General features: G+C 47.3%; 1 long non-coding RNA gene across 1 annotated transcript; it reads right to left on the bottom strand.

Annotated features, from left to right (window-relative positions):
* Positions 1 to 4,232: 4,232 nt before the first annotated feature.
* On the bottom strand, positions 4,233 to 15,710 carry LOC130846384 (uncharacterized). The gene is made up of 4 exons (XR_009051556.1): positions 15,672 to 15,710; positions 13,754 to 13,935; positions 4,601 to 4,912; positions 4,233 to 4,436 (listed from the first exon to the last, which is right to left on the bottom strand). It is a non-coding gene; the product is annotated as an uncharacterized LOC130846384 (long non-coding RNA).
* Between the last annotated feature and the right edge of the window lie 6,108 nt (positions 15,711 to 21,818).

Genomic DNA, 21,818 nt, shown 5'->3' with positions numbered 1-21,818 from the left:
CCCAAACTGGGGGAGAGGACATGGGGCAGGACGTGAGGAGGCCTGTGAGGAGGCGTGGCTGTGCCACCTGGGCCCAAGTCTGCTTTGCAAAACTGCGTGGACCTTAAGTGCCACCCAGGCTGGGGAGCTCTGGGCTTTAGGGATTTAAAGTCCAGGAAATTGTTTTAAATAGAGGCTGATATACTATTGCAAACTTTCTTCCCCCAGTTTTATTGAGAAATAATTGACATACATCACAGTACAAGTTTAAGGCATACAGCATGAGCGTTTGATTTACATATATTGTGAAATGATTACCACAATAGGTTCAGCTAACACCCATCCTCTCATATAGATACAATAAAAAGAAAGAAAAGAAAAAAGGGAAAAAGATTTTCTCCTTGTGATGAGAACTCTGAAGATTTACTCTCCCAACAACGGCAAACTTGCAGGGATACTAAATAAAACTCAAAAATAAAACAGCTGCCATCTCCTCTCACCACCAGTTCATAACGATGGACCATTTGAACACAACAAATTTGCAAGGAGCCAGTCTCAGAGTATCCTCTTTCCAATACAGCTTCATGAAACATACACTGCATTGTTCTAATTTTCTAATTTGCTATGACTGGTGAAGACCTTATCCTGGATGGGCATTTGAGAATCAGCTGCTTGCATCTCCTGCAGAACATCCTCCAGGCAGATGGCTTAGGTCTGCACACACGCAGGGACACCACCTCGCCGCTGCATAAGACAACCACTGCACTGTCAAACACTTCTCACCGTGAAAAGTCCCTCCTCACGCTGAACTGAAATCTGCATCCCTGTGCTTTCCACCCTCCTGACCCTTTGGAGCAACTGAAAATACATGTAGGCCTTCTTCTGATGACAGCCCAGATCCTATTTGCAGGATGCCATTCCTCAACATTTACAAAGTGCCTCCAGGTCACCAGAGCCCCTGCACTGAACTCCACCTTCGTGGGGTTCTACATCTGAGGGCAGCCCTCATTCCCACATCTACTGAGTCTTCCCTTCTCTGTGAAGAGCACTCCCAGGCCTCCAAACTCACCTCCCAGGATGCACTGACAGCCAGCCACCCTCCTGGAAGTGGTTTTTCTCTGTCTTTCCTTGAGTGTGGTGACATCAGGCAGGGTCTGAGCAGAACAGAGGCCTGGGAGATCACCACCACCTTCCGCCTACAGGCTGCACTGGCCTCTCGCAGCTTTGGGCAGCCCCAAAGTGTGTCTGTAAGTTGGGTATTCATAGACCAGAACATATTCTCCCACAGAAACAGGGTCATATGTGGCTCTGGGCCCCCTGGCAAGGCCAATGGCCTGTCATTCACAGAATGAGCCCACGGTGTGGCCTTGTACTGATGGACCAAAGAACCTCCCCACAAGCATAAGAAGCAGGCGTGTAGCGGGCAAATGCCCCCAAGTCCAGCTGGGAACAGAAATGCAGAGCCCACCTCAGGAAGAGCTATTTTTCAAGAGGACAGCAGAAGCTGGAAGTAAGAGCCAAGAGTGACCACAAGAATGTAAGCCCTTCCTCCTGAAGCCTTGGGGAAGGGGCTGGACCCACCACAGCCCCTCAAGTGGGGACAGGAGTTGGTCCCAGCTAGAGCCAAAGAGGCCAGGAGACCCAGCACTGTTAGACGATCCGTAACTGCGGGCTGGCTGGATGAGGAAGGGAAAGAATACACACAGGACAGATTCCGGGGGGAGAAGCCCGCAGGAACTTGGGAATGAAAAGGGTCAAGGCTCAGGGCTGGGGGAGGAGAGTCCTGGGAGCCAGAGCCTCTTGCCAGCTTCGTGTCAATGCTTCAGGGGAGAGGGGAAAACACTGCCTTCCAAGTGTGGTCCCCACTGATAGGGTCTGCCTTTCCTAGAGGTTTGGAGAGGGCCCTTCTAGAAGAATCCCTCTTAGATTTCAAACATCTCTGGGAAGCACTGTGTCCTGAGCTTTCCTTTCCTTAACCTCTTGGATGAAAAACACCACGATCCAGGTTCAGCAAAAGATCTGGCAGTTCACGTGTGAGCTCAGGGAAGCTGGGATTTAGTACCCACCCTGCCACTTTCTGACAGCAGGAAACAGCCCCCTTGGGGGTCTCAGTTCCATTGTAAAATTGGGGGAGGGTGAAAAAGTGACCTGTGAAGATCCCTTCCAGCTCTGACTCCCTGTCTCTAGCTGGAAGCCTCAGGGGAGTGGCCTGGTTGGTGTCAGCAAACAGCCAAGAGTCTGAATGAGAGCAAGGAGACTCTGCAGAGCACGGATCAAATCAAGTTCAATCGCATCTCCTCCATCCATCGCAATCCTTTCTCGCTACAACAAACACATACTGCACTCTGGCCTCTGAGCCTTTGCCCACTCTGGGTCCTCTGCTCAGAATTTCCCCCCACACAGCCCAGTGCTCCACTGCTGCACATTCTTTAAGGGCCTGCTCAAGTGACGTCTGCCCCAAACCCCGTACCCTTTGAAAGACTTAGCATCCCCATGCACATCTCCACCCCAGTGAGGACAATGGCACAATCCTTCTCTCCCCAGGCAGTGCGGCCAAAGGCCCCCAAGCTGGCAGATGCCCACAGGGATGCCACTGCCAGGCCGAGAGGTCCTAGCAGCAGGCACACTCTTGGAGGAAGGCTCTGAGGTGCCCTCATCGCTCCCCCACAGCACACCACCCCTCTTTCACTCCCCATCCAGCCCGCAGACATGCTGAGGGAGCTGGGGCCTTCAGCATTTCTACCACTTTAAGGGTGTAACCACTCTGCCTCAGCTTTCTCTTCTGCAAAATGGAGATACCAGCATGTCCTACCCAGAGGGCCACTGTGGAGATCAAATAGATCAAATAACATGCGTGCCCCAGCTCAGCCTGGCACACAAAGTAAGTACTCAATAAAGGATCGTATTACCATCTTCTTTCGGGCTAATTGTCACCCACCCAAGCTCCCTGCTCCAGGGCGGGGAGCGCCCCCGAGTCCCAGACAGCAGCCAACGTCCCCTCGGCCAGGTGCGCGTTCCTCTCGGCGCCACAAAGAAGCCCAAGACGCAGGTGACCAGGCGGACCGCGCCAATCGCAGCCTTGGTCGCCCCCGCGGGGGTGCGACCTCTCGGCCTCTGCCCGCCCCTGCCCCGGCCCCCACCCCGCGAACTCACGGCCCTGGGTCTCCCACGCCAGCTGGTCAACCATGCCGCCGGCTCCGGAGCCCCTCTGCCTTCTGCCTGGGCGCGAGCCGCGCAGCCGCGCGACGGGGCCCGAGGAGCTGCGGGAGGGGCAGCTGAGCTGGGGGTGAGGATGAGGCTCCCGGGAGCGTCGGGGTGCAGGTGGCAGCCGCTGCTCCAGACCCTTCGGCCCTCCTCGCCCCTTGGGTATGATGCGGGCGCAGCTGCTGCGGCCTTCCGCCCGCCCCACATCCCGGGCCAAGCTGCGGGTCCCTCTTCGGGCTCCCTCGACCAGCCCACGGCCCGGCGGTCGGAGCCACTAGGGATTCCGCGGGTCCCCATGGGCTTGTCTCCCCCGCGAGCTGTCCCAGCCTCCCGGGCCCGGATGCACGACCTCCCGCAGGCCCCTGGCTCGGGAGGGTCTGGTCTGGCGCCCCCAGGCGCTGAAAGTCAGACCCCAAGCACTTGGGTGGGCATTTAAGGAACAGAAACTTCCGCAAGCCTGCAGGCATATGAAAAGATGGTCAGATTTTTTTCATGATCAGAAAAATACAAATTAAAATGACAATGAGATACCACTTACACTAATTAGACTGGCAAAAATTACAAAAGCTGGATAATACCAAATGGTGGTGGGGAATGAGAGGTGTCACAGCCAGGTGCTCTGCTGGTGGGGGTAGCCTGGGACAGCCATTCTGGCAAAGAGTCTGGCAGTACTAAAAGAAACTAAACACAGCGAACTCTGACCCTAAAGTCCAGCTCCTTCTTGTACAGGCTCATAAGGGGACATGTAAGAGGATGTCTGTTGTTGGGTTGTTTTGTGGTTCCTGGGAGTTGGAGGCAACTTAAATGTCCACATTGGGGGAGAGGATGGATAGGTAAAATGTGGTACTACTATGCAAGGGACCAGGTGTATTTACAGCAATATGGATTGAGACACCAAGTGCTAAGTGGAAAGAATAAAACAACCAAATGAGAACTAAAACACAATACCAAGAAAAATGCTTGCACACAAATAACATGTATTTGCAAAGATACATACAGTACAAACAAAAAGATACACATTAAACACAGCAGAAAGGGTTGTACTTCAGACCCTGGGGGATGTGCATGTCTTCTCTTCTTTGCCTTTTAGGCATTTGCAGCCTCTTCAGATTTGGGTTAGTGGGGTCCCAGGCATCTCTATTCCAAGGCAGGAAGTCATTACTTTCTCTTCTGGGATCAGAGGAGGATGAATATCTTTCAGTCATTAGTGTAGTTCAGAAAAGCTCCCTGGAGGAGGAAGTACTTGGAATGGCCTTTGAAAAATATAATGATAATAGCTAACAATTAATGAGTTCCACGATAAGACTGTGTGGATTATCTTATTTTGTCCCCCAAACCACCCTATGAAATGGACATTATTATCACCAGATTATGGGGGAGGAAATGAAGCATACAGAGGGTAAATAACTCTCCCTACCTCACACGGTAAGTGGTGGAGCCAGGGTTCTAACCCAGCTGATCTGATTTAAGAGCCATGGCAGGACCATCGGGTAGGTGGATAGGACCTTGATGGAGTCAAAGCTGCAGACAGCTGGTGGTTGGTCACTCTCCAAGCCCTGGCCTCCCTGATGGATGCAGAGGTGCCACGAAGCAGTTGTTTGGCACAGCTGCACAGCTGCCATTCTTGATGTCCATGGCCCTGAGCCAGCAAAACGAAGTGGCTGCTGCTTTATCACCTTCCTCCTGCTGCCTGGAGACAGTCTATGTCTCCACACTTTCCCTGGGGAACCTGGAAGTGAGACCTAAGTGACCATGAGTCAGCAGTAGAGAAACCCTTGGGAAGTGGGTGACTGACAGAAGCCTGGCCATCTCCACCAGAACAGCTGCCCCGGCCCAGGCTAGGCCACATGCATCCAGTGTTTTCAGGTAAACCCAGCAGGTTCTATGGGCTTCCTCTAGGAGGCCTCCCCCAGCCTTCAGTGCTCCCACATTCTGGCCAGGGATTTTTAAATTCATTATTTCACTTAATCATCACAACAATTCTGCAAAACAGTCATTGTCACCCCTATTTAATGAATGAGGAAACTGAGGCTCAGAAAGGTCCGATAACTTGTCAAGGTCACAGCAACAAACAGGGGTAGAGGCTGGATTCAAATTCACACTGCATCACACCGCCATTTCAGTCTGGACCAAACTGCCCCTTTTATTATTATTATTATTATTCAACCCCTTTTCATCCTTCAAATTCAACTCCATAGCACCCACCCCTAGCCTCCAGCCTCCCAAGAAGGCTCCCTTGTAGATGTTATAAGTAGCTGGTGATCTAGGTCAGTCCTTTCCCCTCTGTGGGCCACAGTCTCCTTATCTGTAAAACCATTAGGTTGGAGGTAGAGCCTGTGAGCTGTTCAGCCCTGATGGTCCATGGTTGGACAAGCCATAGTGATTTTTCCTGAGAGCACCCCTAGCACTGGTAGCAGGTTTCTCCACAAGATAGCCCTCCTAGTTTTTCTTTGTTCTTACTTCATCTCTTGAGAAATTAGAGGGTTTTTTTGTTTTACAAAATAAAACCGCGACTTGTGTTTCACAATCTGCCTAGTTGATTTCATACCCCTCTGTTATTTGGGTGACATTCTGTTAGAAAGACAGGATCCCAGGCCCCACCCCAGACTGAATGAATCAGAACCTGCATTTCAACGAGATCTCTGGTGATTCCTGTGCACATGGAAATATGAGAAGCACTGCTCTAAGCTGTCAACACCACTTCATTCCAATCCATCGTTTTCAGGCTTTTATGCCTATTTTCCCCAAGCAGGTCTAATTAATCTCTTTGAGCTCTCGTCATTTCTTGAGCACCAGCTGTGTACCAGCTACTGTATCAGTCCTTTACCAGCATTATCTCACGTTCTCTTCCAAACCTCCCTGCGATGCCGTTTCCTCTAAAGAGAGGTCACAATTTGTGATTCTGGGACACACAAATAACACTGGGTCCACCTATTCCCACTCAGAGTCCACTGCCCTGTCATTTCATACTCGAAAGAAACACTAGGATGGTTCCAAAGCCTTGAAAAATAATGCAAGTGAGATTGTCAACAGTGAGTTTATTTAACACAGGCTCACTGCAGGAATTATAATAATTTCACAAGCTATTAGCATACAGGATAATGTCTCTTAAAAAGCTAACAGAGAAATAACATACTCCAAACAAATGACAGATTAATAACACTATTGTTCCAGGCAGGGGCAAATGAAGACAATAAAGCCCAAATTCAGTTGAGGTGTACCTTATCTACCAGTTTTGGTTTCTCAGGAGAGACATCTTTGCAAAGGGAGAGCTACATCCAGCTATCAACGCAAAAATAAAAGTCCCTTGTTGCTAGAGCATGTTGCTAGGCAATGATGGAGCCTGTGTTGACTGGCAGGCAGATGTCCTTCTAGGCTGTGTGGTTTGTCACCACCGCTGATAACGGTGTCGCCTTTACCAGGGCAGGAGCTAATGCCCCAAGGTCTTTGGAGAGCTAGATCAGCAAAAGGTAGCTTTGCCCAGACCGAAATCCTCAGATATTCCCCCCAAACTCTCCGTATTTCTAGTCTAAATGTCCCCTTGCCATAGCTGCTTCTCCACACGTTCTTATGGATAAGCCCCCATCGGGGCCCCTCAGCAGCTGAGCTACTAAGTGCTTATCTACAGCAACAGATGAGAAGACATCCTGACACCGCTTACTTCACTCTTATATCAAAACAACTTTACTTCTCAAAACAACTCTTTTTTTGTTTGTCTCTGACACAAATGTGTATTAAAACAACTGCGTTTCGGTCATAAACAGCTGGGATATCAAACTGATACACAAGTGGCAATGAATTCAGGGACGTTCAGACACAGCAAAATGTCCTAAAAGCCATATTTCCATATCTCTTTCCCCAAAGGTCTGCTCATCCCAATAGGGCCCCCACGTCTCCCAAGTCTCCTTTGCTGGCTCTCTTCTAGCCAGACTCTCTGTGACACCCAAATGTTCTCTGCCCAGCTTCGTTTTCCACATAGAACAATTTTGTCTGCTCACCCCTCCTGCCAACTGGGATTTCCTCCATCGCCCCAACAGCCCTATGCGGTGCCCCCAAGCAGCCAGTCTCCTTCCTCAGAGGCTCTAAAGACGCCTAGCTTAATACTTTTTTTTTCCGCCACAACTACTGAAGCCCTTGCGCCTAGAGCCCTTGCTCCGCAACGAGAAGCCACTGCAATGAGAAGCCCGCGCACCGCAACAAAAAGCAGCCCCCACTCGCCACAACTAGAGAACGCCTGCACGCAACAACCAAGAGCCAATGCGGCCAATTAATTAATTAATTAAAAAATAAAATAGAACGTAACCAAAATATCATTTTCACACCTAAAAATTAACAGTAATTCCTTAATATCATCAACTATTCAGTGTTCAACTTTCTCCAAATGTCATATGTATGTATGTATTTGTTCTATAGTTTATTTGAATCAGAATTCCAATAAGCTCCATACACTGAAATTGGCTGATTTGTCTCAGTCTACAAGTTTCGCGCGCGCTCTCTCTCTCTCTCCCTCTCCCTCTTCCACTCTTTCTCTTTCCTTCCCACCCTCCCTCCCTCTCACAACTTATTTGTTGATTCACTGTACTGGGTCGTGTATCCTGTAGAGATTCCCACAGTCTATATTTTGCTGATGACTTTCCTAGGATGTCATTTAACACATTCCTCTGCCTTCTGTGTTTCCTATAAGTTGGTAGATTGATCAAAAGCTTTGTAAACGGAGTTTTAGAGAGGCTCCTTTCATAGAAGCAGTGTGTATTTCCATCAGAAAGTACACAACGTCTTGTCCCTCTGTGTGATGTTAGGAGCCACTGATGGTTCCCTAAATTCATTTATAAACTACTATGATATTGTGATTCATAATAAGAAACATATGTTTGGTCTTTGTCTGGGTTCCTGGAGCGGAGCCCCTAAAACCTTTGCAATCTCCCACGTGTGGAGAGCAGAAAGGTGTCTTTTGTTATGCTAATGACATGATCTGGGAAGCCTCTAGGTGACCTAAGATTGGGAGCTGGCTGCCTGGGGAACCAACTGAGATTAGAGGGTGGGAACTTCCAGTCTTCTTCCCTCCCCAACCTCTGAGGAGGGGAGAGGGGTTGGAGTTTGAATCAGTCACCAGTGGTCAATTATTTCATCAATCATTCCTAGGTAATAAAGCCTCCATAAAAATCCAAAAGGAGGTGGTTTGGAGAGCTTCCAGGTTGGTGAACACGTGGAGATTCCAGGGGAGCACCAACCCGGAGCAGAGCACCCTTTTCCCGTACTTCCCTCTGGCTGTTCCTGGGTTATATCCTTTTATAATAAGTTGGTAAACTTAGGGGTGATAATTGCTACTGGGTTTAAAGGTCTTATTTCTAAGACCCTTCAGTGGATAGAGCTAGGAAATGTTCATTTGCCTGTCTTCTGACAAAATGCATCATGAGTTCATACTCATGACTATCAACTCAAATTCAAGACAACAGGGTTTTACCGCTAACATCATCAAATTTACATCTGTGTACCTTGGGTTTGGGCTGGATTTGAGTCCCAGCCACCTGGGTTCAAGTCCTAATCTGAGGTGTGCGGTTTCAGTTTTAGCATCACATCAAATTGATTGAAAGAAATTAAATATATAAACAGCCACGACTGGGACTTTCCTGGTGGCGCTGTGGAGAGGACATCACGCTCTGAATGCAGGGCGCCTTGGTTTGATCCCTGGGCAGGGAAGTAGATCCCACATGCCACAGTAATAGTTCACACCCCACAACTTACGATCCTGCATGCCACACCTGAAGATCCCATGTGGTACAACTTTGACCTGGCGAAGCCAAATAAGTATATAAATTTTTTCTTTAAAAAGCCCGAATGATATTCCTTTGTACATCTCTGCCGCATTTTCTATATCCATTCAACTGTTGATGGATCTATGTTGTTTCTACATCTTGGCTATTGTGAATGATGCTGCAAGGTTCATGACAGGACAAATATCCCTTTGAGATCATGATTTTAAGTTTCTGGGATAAATACCCAGAAGTGGAATTGCTGGATCAAATATAAATACTCTTTAATTTTTTGAGGAATCTCCATTATGTTCTCCAGCAGCTACACCATTTCACATCCCCACCAACACTGTACAGGGTTCCACATCCTCGTCAACACTTGTTATCTTTTGTTTTTGATAACGACCATCCTGATGGATGTGAGATGGTACCTTATTGTCATTTGATTTGCATTTTCCTGATGATTAGTGAGGGATGAGCTATCCTTATCTCAAACTTAGAAAATAGGAAACTTATGAAGGTCATATGACTGGTAGGTGTCAGAGGTGGGATTTGAACCCAGGTAGAAAAGCTCCAGGATGTACATGCCTGGCAAGTACGCTGCACTGACTTCCATGTGCTTAGCAAACCTGGGATCATGCTGTTTTGTATTCTGTTCTTTTCTCTGAATGTCATATTGGAACGATCTGTCTTCACATTAAATATTCTCCTAAAACACACACACACACACAAAATTACATCTGTGTTTTCTTTCTCCCATGTGGGAAATCCTCTTTCACTTTACCCTATAACCTACTCACAACAGTCTCAGAATAACAATTTCAATGTAACAACCAATAACATGATTCCGGAAAACTGTTTTTAAAGTTTGTCTTGTCGTTTGGATATGCCCCACTAGGGGCATACAGTTGGCCCTCGTATCTGCAGGACCCGCATCCAAGGATTCAATCAGCCCCAGATTGAAAATATTTGGGAAAAAAAATTCCAGAAAATTTCAAAAAAGAAAACTTGAATTTGCAGCATACTGGCAACTATCTACATAGCATTACATTGTATTAGGTGTTACAAGTAATTTAGAGATGATTTAAAGAATGTGGGAGGACGTGGGTAGGCTATATGCAAATACTATTGAAACCGTGCAACTCAGGTTGGGACCTGAATCCACATGCCAGGACTCAAACCCAGCCAAAACCCAGATTGGGACTTGAACCCAAGGTCTTTTAATTGAGATCACACACCTGGTCTCAGGACCTAATAAAGCTCAGCTTCTTGATGTTTCCTTGTAGAAAGAATTCAGTGAGAGACAAAGCGATAGGTTAGAAGTGGATTTATTTAGAGAGAAACACACTTCACAGACAGCGTGGGCCACCTCAGAAAGTGAGAAGCCCTGAAATATGGTGTGGTTAGTTTCTATGGACTGTGTAATTTCATAGGCTAATGAGTTTGAGGATTATTCCAACTATTTTGGGGAAGGGGCAGGGATTTCCAGGAATTGGGCCACTGCCCACTTTTTGGCCTTTTTATGGTTAGCCTCAGAACTGTAATGGCGCTGGTGGATGTGTTATTTAGATGCTAATAAATTACAATGAGCATATAATGAGGCTCAAGGTCCACTGGAAGTTGAATCTTCTGCCATCTTCGACCTAGTTTTGGTTCTAACGTGTTTTTGTCATGTCCTATGGCTATGTCATTCTTTTTTTTTTTTTTATAAAGTTTGGGGGGTTTTTTAAACTTTTTTTTTTAAGAGTTATTTATCATTTATTTATTTACTTGTCCATTTTTGGCTGTGTTGGGTCTTCATTGCTGCACGCAGGCTTTCTCTAGTTGTGGTGAGCGCAGGCTACCCTTCATTGTGGTGCGCAGGCTTCTCAAACCAGTGGCTTCCCTGTTGCGGAGCGTGAGCTCCAGGCACATGGGCTTCAGTAGTTGTGGCAGACAGGCTCAGTAGTTGTGGCTCAACGGCTCTAGAGTGCAGGCTCAGTAGTTGTGGTGCACGGGCTTAGTTGCTCCGTGGCATGTGGGATCTTCCCGGTCCAGGGCTCGAACCCATGTCCCCTGCATTGGCAGACAGATTCTTAATGACTGCACCACCAGGGAAGTTCCTATGTCATTCTTTTAAAGGTTGTGCCCTGCCCCCTTCCCTCCTGTTTCACTATGCCACTCTGTAAGGAACTTGAGCATCTGCAGATTTTGATATCAGGGGGTCCTGGAACCAATCCCTTGAGGATACCAACAGATAACTGTATAGTCACACTACTGTATTAAAGCCACTTGGAATAGTTCCTCTCTTTGTGTTATGCTACCAACTCAACAGGCATAGGTTTATTTGTTTCATTCTGCTTTTCAGGTTTTTTTTCCTTCAGTTTTATTGAGTTGTAATTGATGTACAGCACTGTGTAGGTTTAAGGTATATGGCATAATGATGTAACTTAACGTACATTATGAAGTGATTACCATAATAAGTTTAGTGAACATCCATCATCTCATGTAGATACAACATTAAAGAAATAGAGGGACTTCCCTGGTGGTCCAGTGGTAAGGAATCCATCCTGCAATGCAGGGGACACGGGTTCAATCCCTGGTCGGGAAACTAATATCCCACAGGCCACAGGACAACTAAGCCCGTGAGCCACAACTACTGAGCCCATGCACCTCAACTAGAGAGCCCGTGTGGGGCTTCCCTGGTGGCTCAGTGGTTAAGAATCTGCCTGCCAATGCAGGGGACACAGGTTCGAGCCCTGGTCCGGGAAGATCCCATATGCCATGGAGCAACTAAGCCCATGCACCACAACCACTGAGCCTGCACTTTAGAGCCTGTGAACCACAACTACTGAGCAGCCTGCAAGCCACAAGTACTGAGCCTGCATGCCTAGAGCCCATGCTCCGCAACAAGAGAAGCAATCCCAATAAGGCGCCCACATACCACAATAAAGAGTAGCTCCTGCTCTCTATAACTAGAGAAAGCCCGTGTGCACCAACAGAGACCCAATGCAGCCGAAAATAAAAATAAATAAAAAATAAAATAAATCTTAAAAAAAAAAGAGAACCTGCATGCCGCAAACTACAGAGCCCACGCGCCCTGCAGCCCACGCACCACAACTAGAGAGAAGCCCGCGCACCACAACTTGAAGATCCCACATGCCTCAATGAAGATCCCACATGCTGCAACTAAGACCCGACACAGCCAAATAAATACATTTTTTTAAAAGAAATAGAAAAAAAATTTTTTTCCATGTGATGAGAAGTCTTAGAATTTACCCTTTCATATATATAATGTACAGCAGTGACTCTTTAGATATTTTTTAACATTAATTTTGTTTCAAAGTCAAGTCTCTGAAGGCTGTCATAGCTGGCTGTCTAAGACCTGCAGCTTCCACCTTGTTCTCCTTCTCCTCCACTCCATATCCGGCTTTCATTCCCGACTGATGACCCAGTTGACGACCAGTGGCCTCCTGCCACCACAGATGCTCAACAGCAGACCCAGAGGCATCCTCTACACAGAGGAAACAGCTTCCCACAGACCTCCCGCAGCTTCCCCTGTGGTTCCATTTCACAGCTGGACCAACCTGATTTCTCAGAGTGGCTAGTGACTCCTCTGATGGTCTGACTCTCCTCTGATCACTGTCTTCCCCAGCTCCTTCCACAACTGTGCAAAGCAAATTACTATCACAAAGCCTCCATCCCACAACCTCAAAGTAATTCTGTTCCTCAGCTGAATCCTGACTGATACCTGACGGACACAACAACCTTTTTTGTTGATGTTGCTTAGCCTTATATTGTTCAATTCAATCATATATTTTTTTTCTCCCTTCCCTACAGTAGCATACTATACACACTTTTCTCACATTGTCTTTTTTTAGTAACAGCTTTATGGAGATACGTTACATATTGTACAATTCATCATTTAAGTGTACAATGCAATGGTTTTTAGTATTGTTCAGTTGTGCAGTCATCACTAGTAAATATCAGAACATTTTCATCACCCCAAAAAAGAAACCCCTTGGACTTCCCTGGTGGCACAGTGGTTAAGAATCTGCCTGCCAGACTTCCTAGGTGGTGCAGTGGTTAAGAATCCGCCGACCAATGCAGAGGACACGGGTTTGAGCCCTGCTCTGGGAAGATTCCACATGCCGCGGAGCAACTAAGCCCGTATGCCACAACTGTTGAGCCTGTGCTCTAGAGCCCATGAGCCACAACTATCGAGCCCGTGTGCCACAACTATTGAAGCCCACGTGCCTAGAGCCCGTGCTCTGCAACAAGAGAAGCCATGGCTATGAGGAGCCCCCGCTCGCAGCAACTAGAGAAAGGCTGTGTGCAGCAACAAAAACCCAATGCAGCCAATAAATAAATAAAATAAATGAATAAATTTTTTAAAAATAGCAGTTAAAAAAAAAAAAAAAAGAATCCGCCTGCAAAGGACATGAGTTTGATCCGTGGTCCAGGAAGATCCCACATGCCTTGGAGCAACGAAGCCTGTGCACCACAACTACTGAGCCCACATGCTGCAACTAGTGAAGCCCGCACACCTAGAGCTGATGCTCTGCAACAAGAGAAGCCACTGCAATAAGAAGCCCACACACCGCAACAAAGAGTAGCACCCGCTTACCACAACTAGAGAAAGCCTGAGCACAGCAACAAAGACTCAACGCAGCCAAAATTAAATAAATTTAAATAAATAAGTATTCATTAAAAATAAAAAAGGAAACCCCATACCCTACAGCTCTCATTCCCCTCCCCAGTCTTCCCATCCCCAATAGCCCCAGGCAACCACTAATCTACTTTCTGTCTCTACAGATTTGCCTATTCTGGACACTTACCTTGCTTTATTCACAGGACGGCTCTCACCTCAGCCATCTCTCTGCAGTAGTATGAGCTCTTTCTTATCCCTTTTGCAGCCTCAGAGTCCTCCAGTGTGTGGCTTATTCAACCAGTTCCTGCTGATGGATGTTTGCCGTTTCCAGTCTCTTACTATTACAATAGCGTTACGATGAGTAGCTCCCTGCAAGCATCATTTGGTATTTTTTTTACCAGTTCATCTATGGGATCTGTTCTTAGAAGTGCATTTCTGGGTTAAAGGGTCAAAACACGTGTGATTTTGCTAGCTATTGTCAGATGCCCTACGTAGGATCTATACTATTTTGCACTCCCATCAGCAATGTATGGAAGTGTTTCCTCACAGCCTTCCCAACAGAACTTGTCAGACTTGGATTTTTGCCAACCTGATACGTAAGAAATTCTAACTCAGTATAATGTTACTTTGCATTTCTATCAGTATAAGCAAAGTTGGTTATCTTTTTCTATGTTTAAGAAACATTTTCTTTTTTTCAGGGAACAATCTGTTCTTACCTCTAGCTCATTTTTCTTTATGACTGTTGGCCTTTTTCTTAAGAGAATTTTAGAACAACTTTTATTTCTTGTCTTAATAATGTTTGTTCATTACTAAAGAAAATTTAAAACGCAGACAAGGAAAAAAATACCCACAACTCATCTATCCAATGATGCCACTGGCAATCACTTGCTCTGTATTTTAGGTTAGCCCCTTTCTAACAACAACAACAAAAAGATGCACATGCATGCACACAAGCGCACACGGTGGCAAAATATTGGCTGATCTTGTGCCAGCACTTGGGAGCCAGAGGCTGCACTGGTTTCCTCTCTGCTCAAAGAATTACCCCTGGGAGGGGAGAGAGGCCAGAAGTGTGTGCAGGAGGGAGAGAGTGGCACAAGGTCCTGGCAAGTGGGGTCAGGGGTGGCCAGTGAGCAGCCCCTGGAGAGGCTCCTGTACTGAGTGGCAGTTTGATTGTGGGTGGGAAGGAGCATTCCACCCCCCCCCACCGCCCCACACACACACTAGAATTGCTCCCCCCACAGCAGAAGCGTGGGTGGAGGAGCAGGAGCACAGGGACAGAACTGAGCTCTAGTTCAGTTCTGAGCTGTGGGGCCATGTGACCCTGGACAAGTCTCTCCCTGGCTCTTCATAAGGTAATAGGCATGCATTGTCATTTAGATCCCTGCCCACAAAAGTATTATATCAAGAAGACACGAACAATCCATTATAAGAAAGCACTGATTAACGACCCAAAGGGAGGCAGGGCTGGATATTTTTCAAGCCTCTGAGCATCCCGCTGAACTCACAAACCTTGGACCCCCACCCCTAGCACTTGTGTACCCATGTCAACCTGAGTCCAGTCCCAGCTCTGCCTCTCTAGCTGTCTGACTCTGGGAAAATCACTAAATCTCAATTTCTTCCCTCAGTTTCTTCATCTGGGGATGATACCTTTTTATAGGGCCATTTCAAAATGCCTAGAGAAGTCTCCTCCCTGCACGCAGTGAGCGTCCCATTATGGTGGTGATTATTTTGCTCTCCACCTGCCACCTGGGTCATCCCATTGAGTCATCTTACAACCCTATGATGCAAGTGCTAGTAAATCTAACCTCCATTTTACAGAGGAGACAAGTTCAGAAAGGTTAATGACTCGCCCAGGGACACACTGCAAGCAAGTGAGCGCTCAGAGTGGAATTCAGCTGCGCTTCTCCCAAGGCGAACTCAGTGGTCCCCAAGGCACCGCACTCATTGCTGCTTCCGGGCGGGGCTGCGGGCGCGGCCGCAGATGAGGCCCGAGGACGTCGTTCGGGCCAGCTTCCGCTAGAGCACCCCAACTCTAGCGGGTAACTCTGTCGTCAGGAAGGAAAGCGATTTGGGGGAAAACCTCAGAAACCAGCGCAAGCAAGTACCCCGGTGCGAAGGAGACGGACGAGACAGTCACCGCCCGCACGGGGCCGGACTTCCCGAAGCTGCGCCTCCTCCCGGAACTCCGCCGGGAGTGGGCGGAGCCGGTTTGGCTCGACTGCAGTTCCTGTTGCCGACACGCGGGGGAGCCAGAGCCGGCAAAGAACCGCCGTAGGGAAATACCGTAATTCCCTCTAGTATGCGCGTATGTAATCTGTTCCCATCACCAGACAGGCTGATGGATACAGGCTGTATGTAGTCTGACCTGAGGTTGATTACCTCCTTCAGTAAAGGAGGAGGCTCTCCCTGCTGGGTCCTCCACTTCGGGCTTCCTGCTGCTCTGTTTTCTGAGGCTTTCCCCAGAATTACCAGTGAAGGTTCTTGAACGCCAGGCTAAGGACTTGGGTGAGGACGGGATGAGGGAGGAAGAGTTGCAAAGGAGATGTTGGTAGTATGGGGTTAACTGCCAGTTTAATTTCCACTCCCTTTATTTCCCACTTCACAAGGACCTGTCATAGAGCCTCAGACCTTTCTTAACCTGAGGGAAAAGATAGAATAACTTTATTCACACAGAACTTCTGGGAATTACTGTGGGTTCCTGTCAGAGTGGCATGCATTTAGAAGAATGTAGAATGCAGCAAATGCTTAACCCAAAAGAAATTCTGAAGACCTAATTTCTGAAGGAGGTGTTTGCCTGGAGAAGGGATGGGATAGGATGCCCTGGCATTCCTTGGTTGGGAAATGAGGCAGCTTCGTGAGGTTTGGGGTCCGAGAGCAGGGGCGGGGGCCAGCCAGCTGTGAAAGCCGAGGCCACCTGGACAGTGGGGTCTGGGTCTCAGGCGTCTTTAAGGAGGACCCAGCTCTGGGCAGAGTCCATAGGCAGTGCCCACAGTGCAGGGTTCTGCCAGCCCAGCCAAGGTGGCACAGGATGTGGGGCAGGAGGCTGAGGGTAGAGGTAATGGGGGCCGCACAGCAAAGAGAAAGGCAAAAGGCAGTTGAGAGCCAGGAGGATGGAGCTGGGTAAGACCTTCATTCTCTAGGACTCAGTTTCCTCATCTGAAAGATGGAGATAATACGACTACTTAATGCAAAGGGCTATTGTGAGAATTCAATGAGTCAGTGTTCTAAAAGTGCTCTGTAACCAGTACAAAGGCTAGGCAGGACACCTCCTCTGTGGAGGCTTCTCTGATTGCCCCAGACCCAAAATGCTGCTCTTTCTTGGGGGTTCCCAAAGCTCATGGTCCAGTCTTTGGTGCCAGCCCTGGCCTCGAAGAAGTAATTGTTTGCAGCTATCATCCCCCACTACACTGCTCTCTCCACTCCAGTCCCTGCCAGATGGTGAACTTTTCGAGGCATGCATGGTGGCTGATTCATCCCTATATTCATTCAAAAACAAGACCTGATAATACTTGGCAAAATGATACTAAAGTTCATCTAAAAAAATAAACATGTGGAAACAGACAGTAAAGGTATGGAAACAAAAGCAGTGGAGGGGAAACTAGGATCAGATATTGAAACAATCTGACAGGAGTTATCAGAATTTTTAAAAATGTACATAGACTTTATGCTCAACAACTCCATTTCTACGAATCTACACCACAAAAGTAATAGCAGTGAGAGGGCAGAGATAAATGGGCAAGGATGTCTGCTGCAGTGTTGTCTGTAACGATAGCAAAGAACTGGAACCAACCCAAGAGTCCATCAGTAGAGGATGTTGAAATAAATTGAGGTGCAGACATTCAGTGCAATGCTGAGAAATTGTTAAAAGAAACTGAGTGGGTCTGGGAGTGCTGAGGTAGGAAGAACCTCCAAAAGATAGCAAAATGCAGAACAGCAAGTACAGTATGAATCCATTTCTTGAAAAACATTCTCCCACCACTGCCTTTAAGCCTTTATTTGTTGACGCTCCCTTCCCTGTCCTAGGATGGCAATCCGGCAGATCCTTTGCTACGCAATTCCTGTAGGATATTAATAGTCTGGTCCAACCCAATTTAACTTCCAAGTTCTTTGCATCTTCAAATTACGTATAGCATAGACACATACCAGGCTTGGCATTTTAACTTGTTTATTTCTCACCACAGCCATCTGAAGTAGGTGCTATGATTATCATCCCCATTTTACAGATGAGGACATTGTGGGCTAGAGAGATTAAACAATTTTCCCAAAGACACACAGATCATAAACGGCAGAGCCGGGGTCTATTGCTCTGGACTCTATGCTCTTAACTATTCTGTTATGTCACCCAAGGCTCACAGGACCACGAGTGAGACTTCTTTTTCTTATCTCAGGATTTCAGCAGGCACAGTATATAACATTAACTAGATAGATTAGAATTAATTTAGCCATCCCCCTAATAATAGGCAGGTAGATTTTTCCAGTCTCATGCTATCACAAACAATGCTACAATGCATTTCTTCAATCAGGTGTTTTTGTGCACTACCTCAGTAGGTTAGATTCATAGAAGTGCAATTGTTGGCTCAAGAGATAAATTTAAATCTGGATGCTGTTCCAGATGCCTATGGCTGTATAACAAACTCCCCCCAAACTCAGTGTTTAATGCCACCATTTTATTCTATTCATGATTTCGTAGGTCAGGAATTCAGGAAGGACTCAGTTGGATGGCTCATCTTTGATTCTCTTCCAAGCTGGTTTCATTACTTACATAACCAAAGCTCAGTGCTCCTTGACCTCTCTCTCTCCACGTGGTGTCATATCCTCCAGGGCTTCCCCACATGGTTTGACCTTCATCAGAGCAGGTGATGTCAGGTAATCCCAGTTTAAGTAAGAGGTGAGAAGTGGAACCCACTGGGCAAGTTAAGGGGATACACTTGGAATTCAGGTTATTAGTCAGAGAGCTCAAAGACTAGCCCAAGTTGAAGGGAAGGGGACATAGAGTCCAATTCTCTGGAAGAAGTGTCAGAGGATTTGTGGGCACCTCTATTCCACCACAGTAGCTATTTCCAATTTGCCCTCCAAAATGTTGGTCAATTTACGTTTCCACCAACAATGTCCAAGCATGGCTCTCCCCACACCCTCACTGACACTATCCATCGTAATACATTTTAATTGATGCCAATCTGGCTGTTGAAAACAGTATTTAATTGTGATTTCATTATGCATTTCTTAATTATGAGTGAAGGTGAGTATCTTTTCATGTAATAACTGTTCATTAAAATTTTTTCTTTCCTTGTGAATTATATGTTTTTATGCCTTGCCCATTTTTAACTTTGGTTGTATTTTTTAATATATATTGATTTCTGAAATGTGTGTATTAAGGATATTAGCTCTTTATCTGATATTGTGTTACAAATAGCGTTTTCCCAGTGTGTACCACAGCCTTTTGACTTTTTTTTTATAAATTTATTTATTTATTTATTTATTAGCTGCATTGGGTCTTCGTTGCTGCACATGGGCTTGCTCTAGTTGTGGCGAGCAGGGGCTACTCTTCATTGTGGTGCACAGGCTCCTCATTGCGGTGACTTCTCTTGTTGTGGAGCACGGGCTCCAGGCACCTGTGCTTTAGTAATTGCAGCACATGGGCTCTAGAGCACAGGCTCAATAGTTGTGGCACATGGGCTTAGTTGCTCTGTGGCATGTGGGATCTTCCTGGAACAGGGATCGAACCTGTGTCCCCTGCATTGGTAGGCGGATTCTTAACCACTGCGCCACCTAGGAAGTTCCTTTTCTTTTTTATAATTTTCTCCATTCAGGTTTTTCAATGTTTTTACTTGTTCAAATGATCAATCTTTTACTTTAAGACTTCTGAGTTTTATGTGGAGTGTTCCTTTCCTTTTTCAGAATTTTCTGCTAGTTTCAAATGTTTATTTTTCCAGAGGAAGATTAATATCATTTTCTGAGGCTTCCTCTCCAAACCTGTTGGTGTTTGGGTTAAAATAGCTTTCAGTTGACAGACCCCATAAAGAAAACACACACACACACACACAAAAGAAAAGAAAACACACAACTTCACAACTGGAAGGCAGGGCTGGAAGTCACCTTGTTTTGAATCTTTTCTTTCATAGGACATAGAGGCTTGCTGAGGGAGTGGCAGTGCTATCTCAGGGAGGCCCGAGCACGCAGGGTACCAATTGAGAGAGAGCCCAAGAGCCCAGTAAGGGCATCCCTGGGGTCAGGCAGGCTCTCCACAGCCCTGTCCATGGGAACCTGAGGCCTGGCCAGGGGAGACTTACAACTCCTAGATCTCCACTGCAGGGTGAACTCAGGCATCCTTGAACGAAACATTCCTTGCAGGTCCAGGAGAGGAGCCAGATGTACCCTCAAAGAGCTGATTCACAAGGTAGGAGATTTCACAGAGAAGAGCTTTGTTCAGGAGACCAAATACAGTAATGCCTGTGCCAAGGACAATCCTATGGTCTCAACATCACAGCCTTGAGAAGAGGCAGGGATCTGCTCTGGGAACCACAGATACAGGAGGCTGCTCTGAGCACAGGTCTCAGGCTTGCCTCGCAACCCAGCCAGGCTCTGCTGGCTTCTCTCTGACCCGAAGCACCAGACAATAGCGTTCTTCACCCACTCTTTCCCCAGGCAGGGCCCAAAGGACCCAAAAGTCTTCCCCTAGGGCTTCCCTGGTAGCGCAGTGGTTAAGAATCTGCCTGCCAATGCAGGGGACATGGGTTTGAGCCCTGGTCCAAGAAGATCCCACATACTGTGGAGCAACAAAGCCTGTGTGCCACAACTACTGAGCCCACGTGCCACAACTACTGAAGCCCATGTGCCTAGAGCCCGTGCTCTAGAAGAAAAGCCACTGCAATGAGAAGCCCATGCACTGCAACAAAGAGTAGCCGCCGCTTGCCACAGCTAGAGAAAGCTCGTGCACAGCAATGAAGACCCAACGCAGCCAAAAAAAAAAAGCCTTCCCTTAGGTGCCCAGGGAGAATGACTGGGCATTCACTTATTCAGGGATTATTTATTGATGCCTGCTATATGCCAGTCAGTGTTCTTGGGATACAGTAGAGAATAAAAGAGATCCAAATTCCTGCCCTCCTGGGGCTTACAAACAATAAAAATAACCAGAGTGAATGTGTAAATATGGTGGGAGACGTCCCATGGAAGAAAATAGGGCCAAGTAAGAGGACTTGGGAGCTGGGGCGGAGGAGCTGAGAAGTTACTGGGGAACATCCATTTGGCTTCCAGCCTGGTTCAGCAATGGGTAGCCTGTGCAGGGGACACAGGAAGGAGAGGGAGGGGTTTATTCCCCTGGCCCCCTCCCTGTGGGGTCACAGGTCCAGCCAGGTGGCCCTCTCCCCTAAGCTCTCCTTTCTGGTTCCGGCAGCCACTTCATCCCCTCCCCCTGAGGCCTGGGAGTAGCAGAGGAGCCCCACGCTCCTGGGCCTGGGCACTGCACTCTCCCTTGGGGTTTCCTTATAGCCTACCCATGCTTCTGCAAGCAGTCCCTGGATAATCCTAATTCAAGTGCTGTATTCTGCTGGAACGCTGAGAAGTACAGTGACATTTGAGCAGGCTGTGTCAGGTCACGCTAACAGCCAAGGGAAGAAGGAGATGCCCGTGCAAAGGACTGGGATAGGACAGTATGCTTGACCTTTGGAGCAGAGGGAGGGCAGCAGTAGGAAAGGGTATCGAAGCGGAGTGTGTTGGGAAAGGGGGCCACTGGAGGGCTTCGATCTGGGGAGTGATGTGATCTTTTTTTAAAAAATTTATTATTGATTTATTTAGGCTGCCTTGGGTCTCTTTTCTTTTTTTATATAAAGTTTTTTATTATTTATTTTATTTATTTATTGGCTGCATTGGGTCTTTGTTGCTGCACATGGGGGCTACTCTTTATTGTGGTGCACGGGCTCCTCATTGCCATGGCTTCTCTTGTTGTGGAGCATGGACCCTAGGCGCATGGGCTTCAATAGTTGTGGCACACGGGCTTAGTTGCTCCGTGGCATGTGGGATCTTCCCGGAGCAGGGCTCGAACCCATGTCCCCTGCATTGGCAGGCGGATTCTTAACCACTGCGCCACCTAGGAAGTCCCTGCATTGGGTCTTAATTGCAGCATGTGGGATCTTCATTGAGGCACATGGGATCTTTTTAGTTGTGGCATGTGGACTCTGAGCTGCAGCATGTGGACTTTTTAGTTGTGGAATGCATGCAGGATCTAGTTCCCCAATCAGGGATCGAAGCCAGGT

This window comes from Hippopotamus amphibius, chromosome 2 (assembly GCF_030028045.1).
Source record: "Hippopotamus amphibius kiboko isolate mHipAmp2 chromosome 2, mHipAmp2.hap2, whole genome shotgun sequence".
In the NCBI taxonomy this organism is placed as follows: Eukaryota; Metazoa; Chordata; class Mammalia; order Artiodactyla; family Hippopotamidae; genus Hippopotamus; species Hippopotamus amphibius.
The sequence above is the reverse complement of the archived record's forward strand: the minus strand, read 5'-3'. Positions and strand labels throughout refer to the sequence as shown.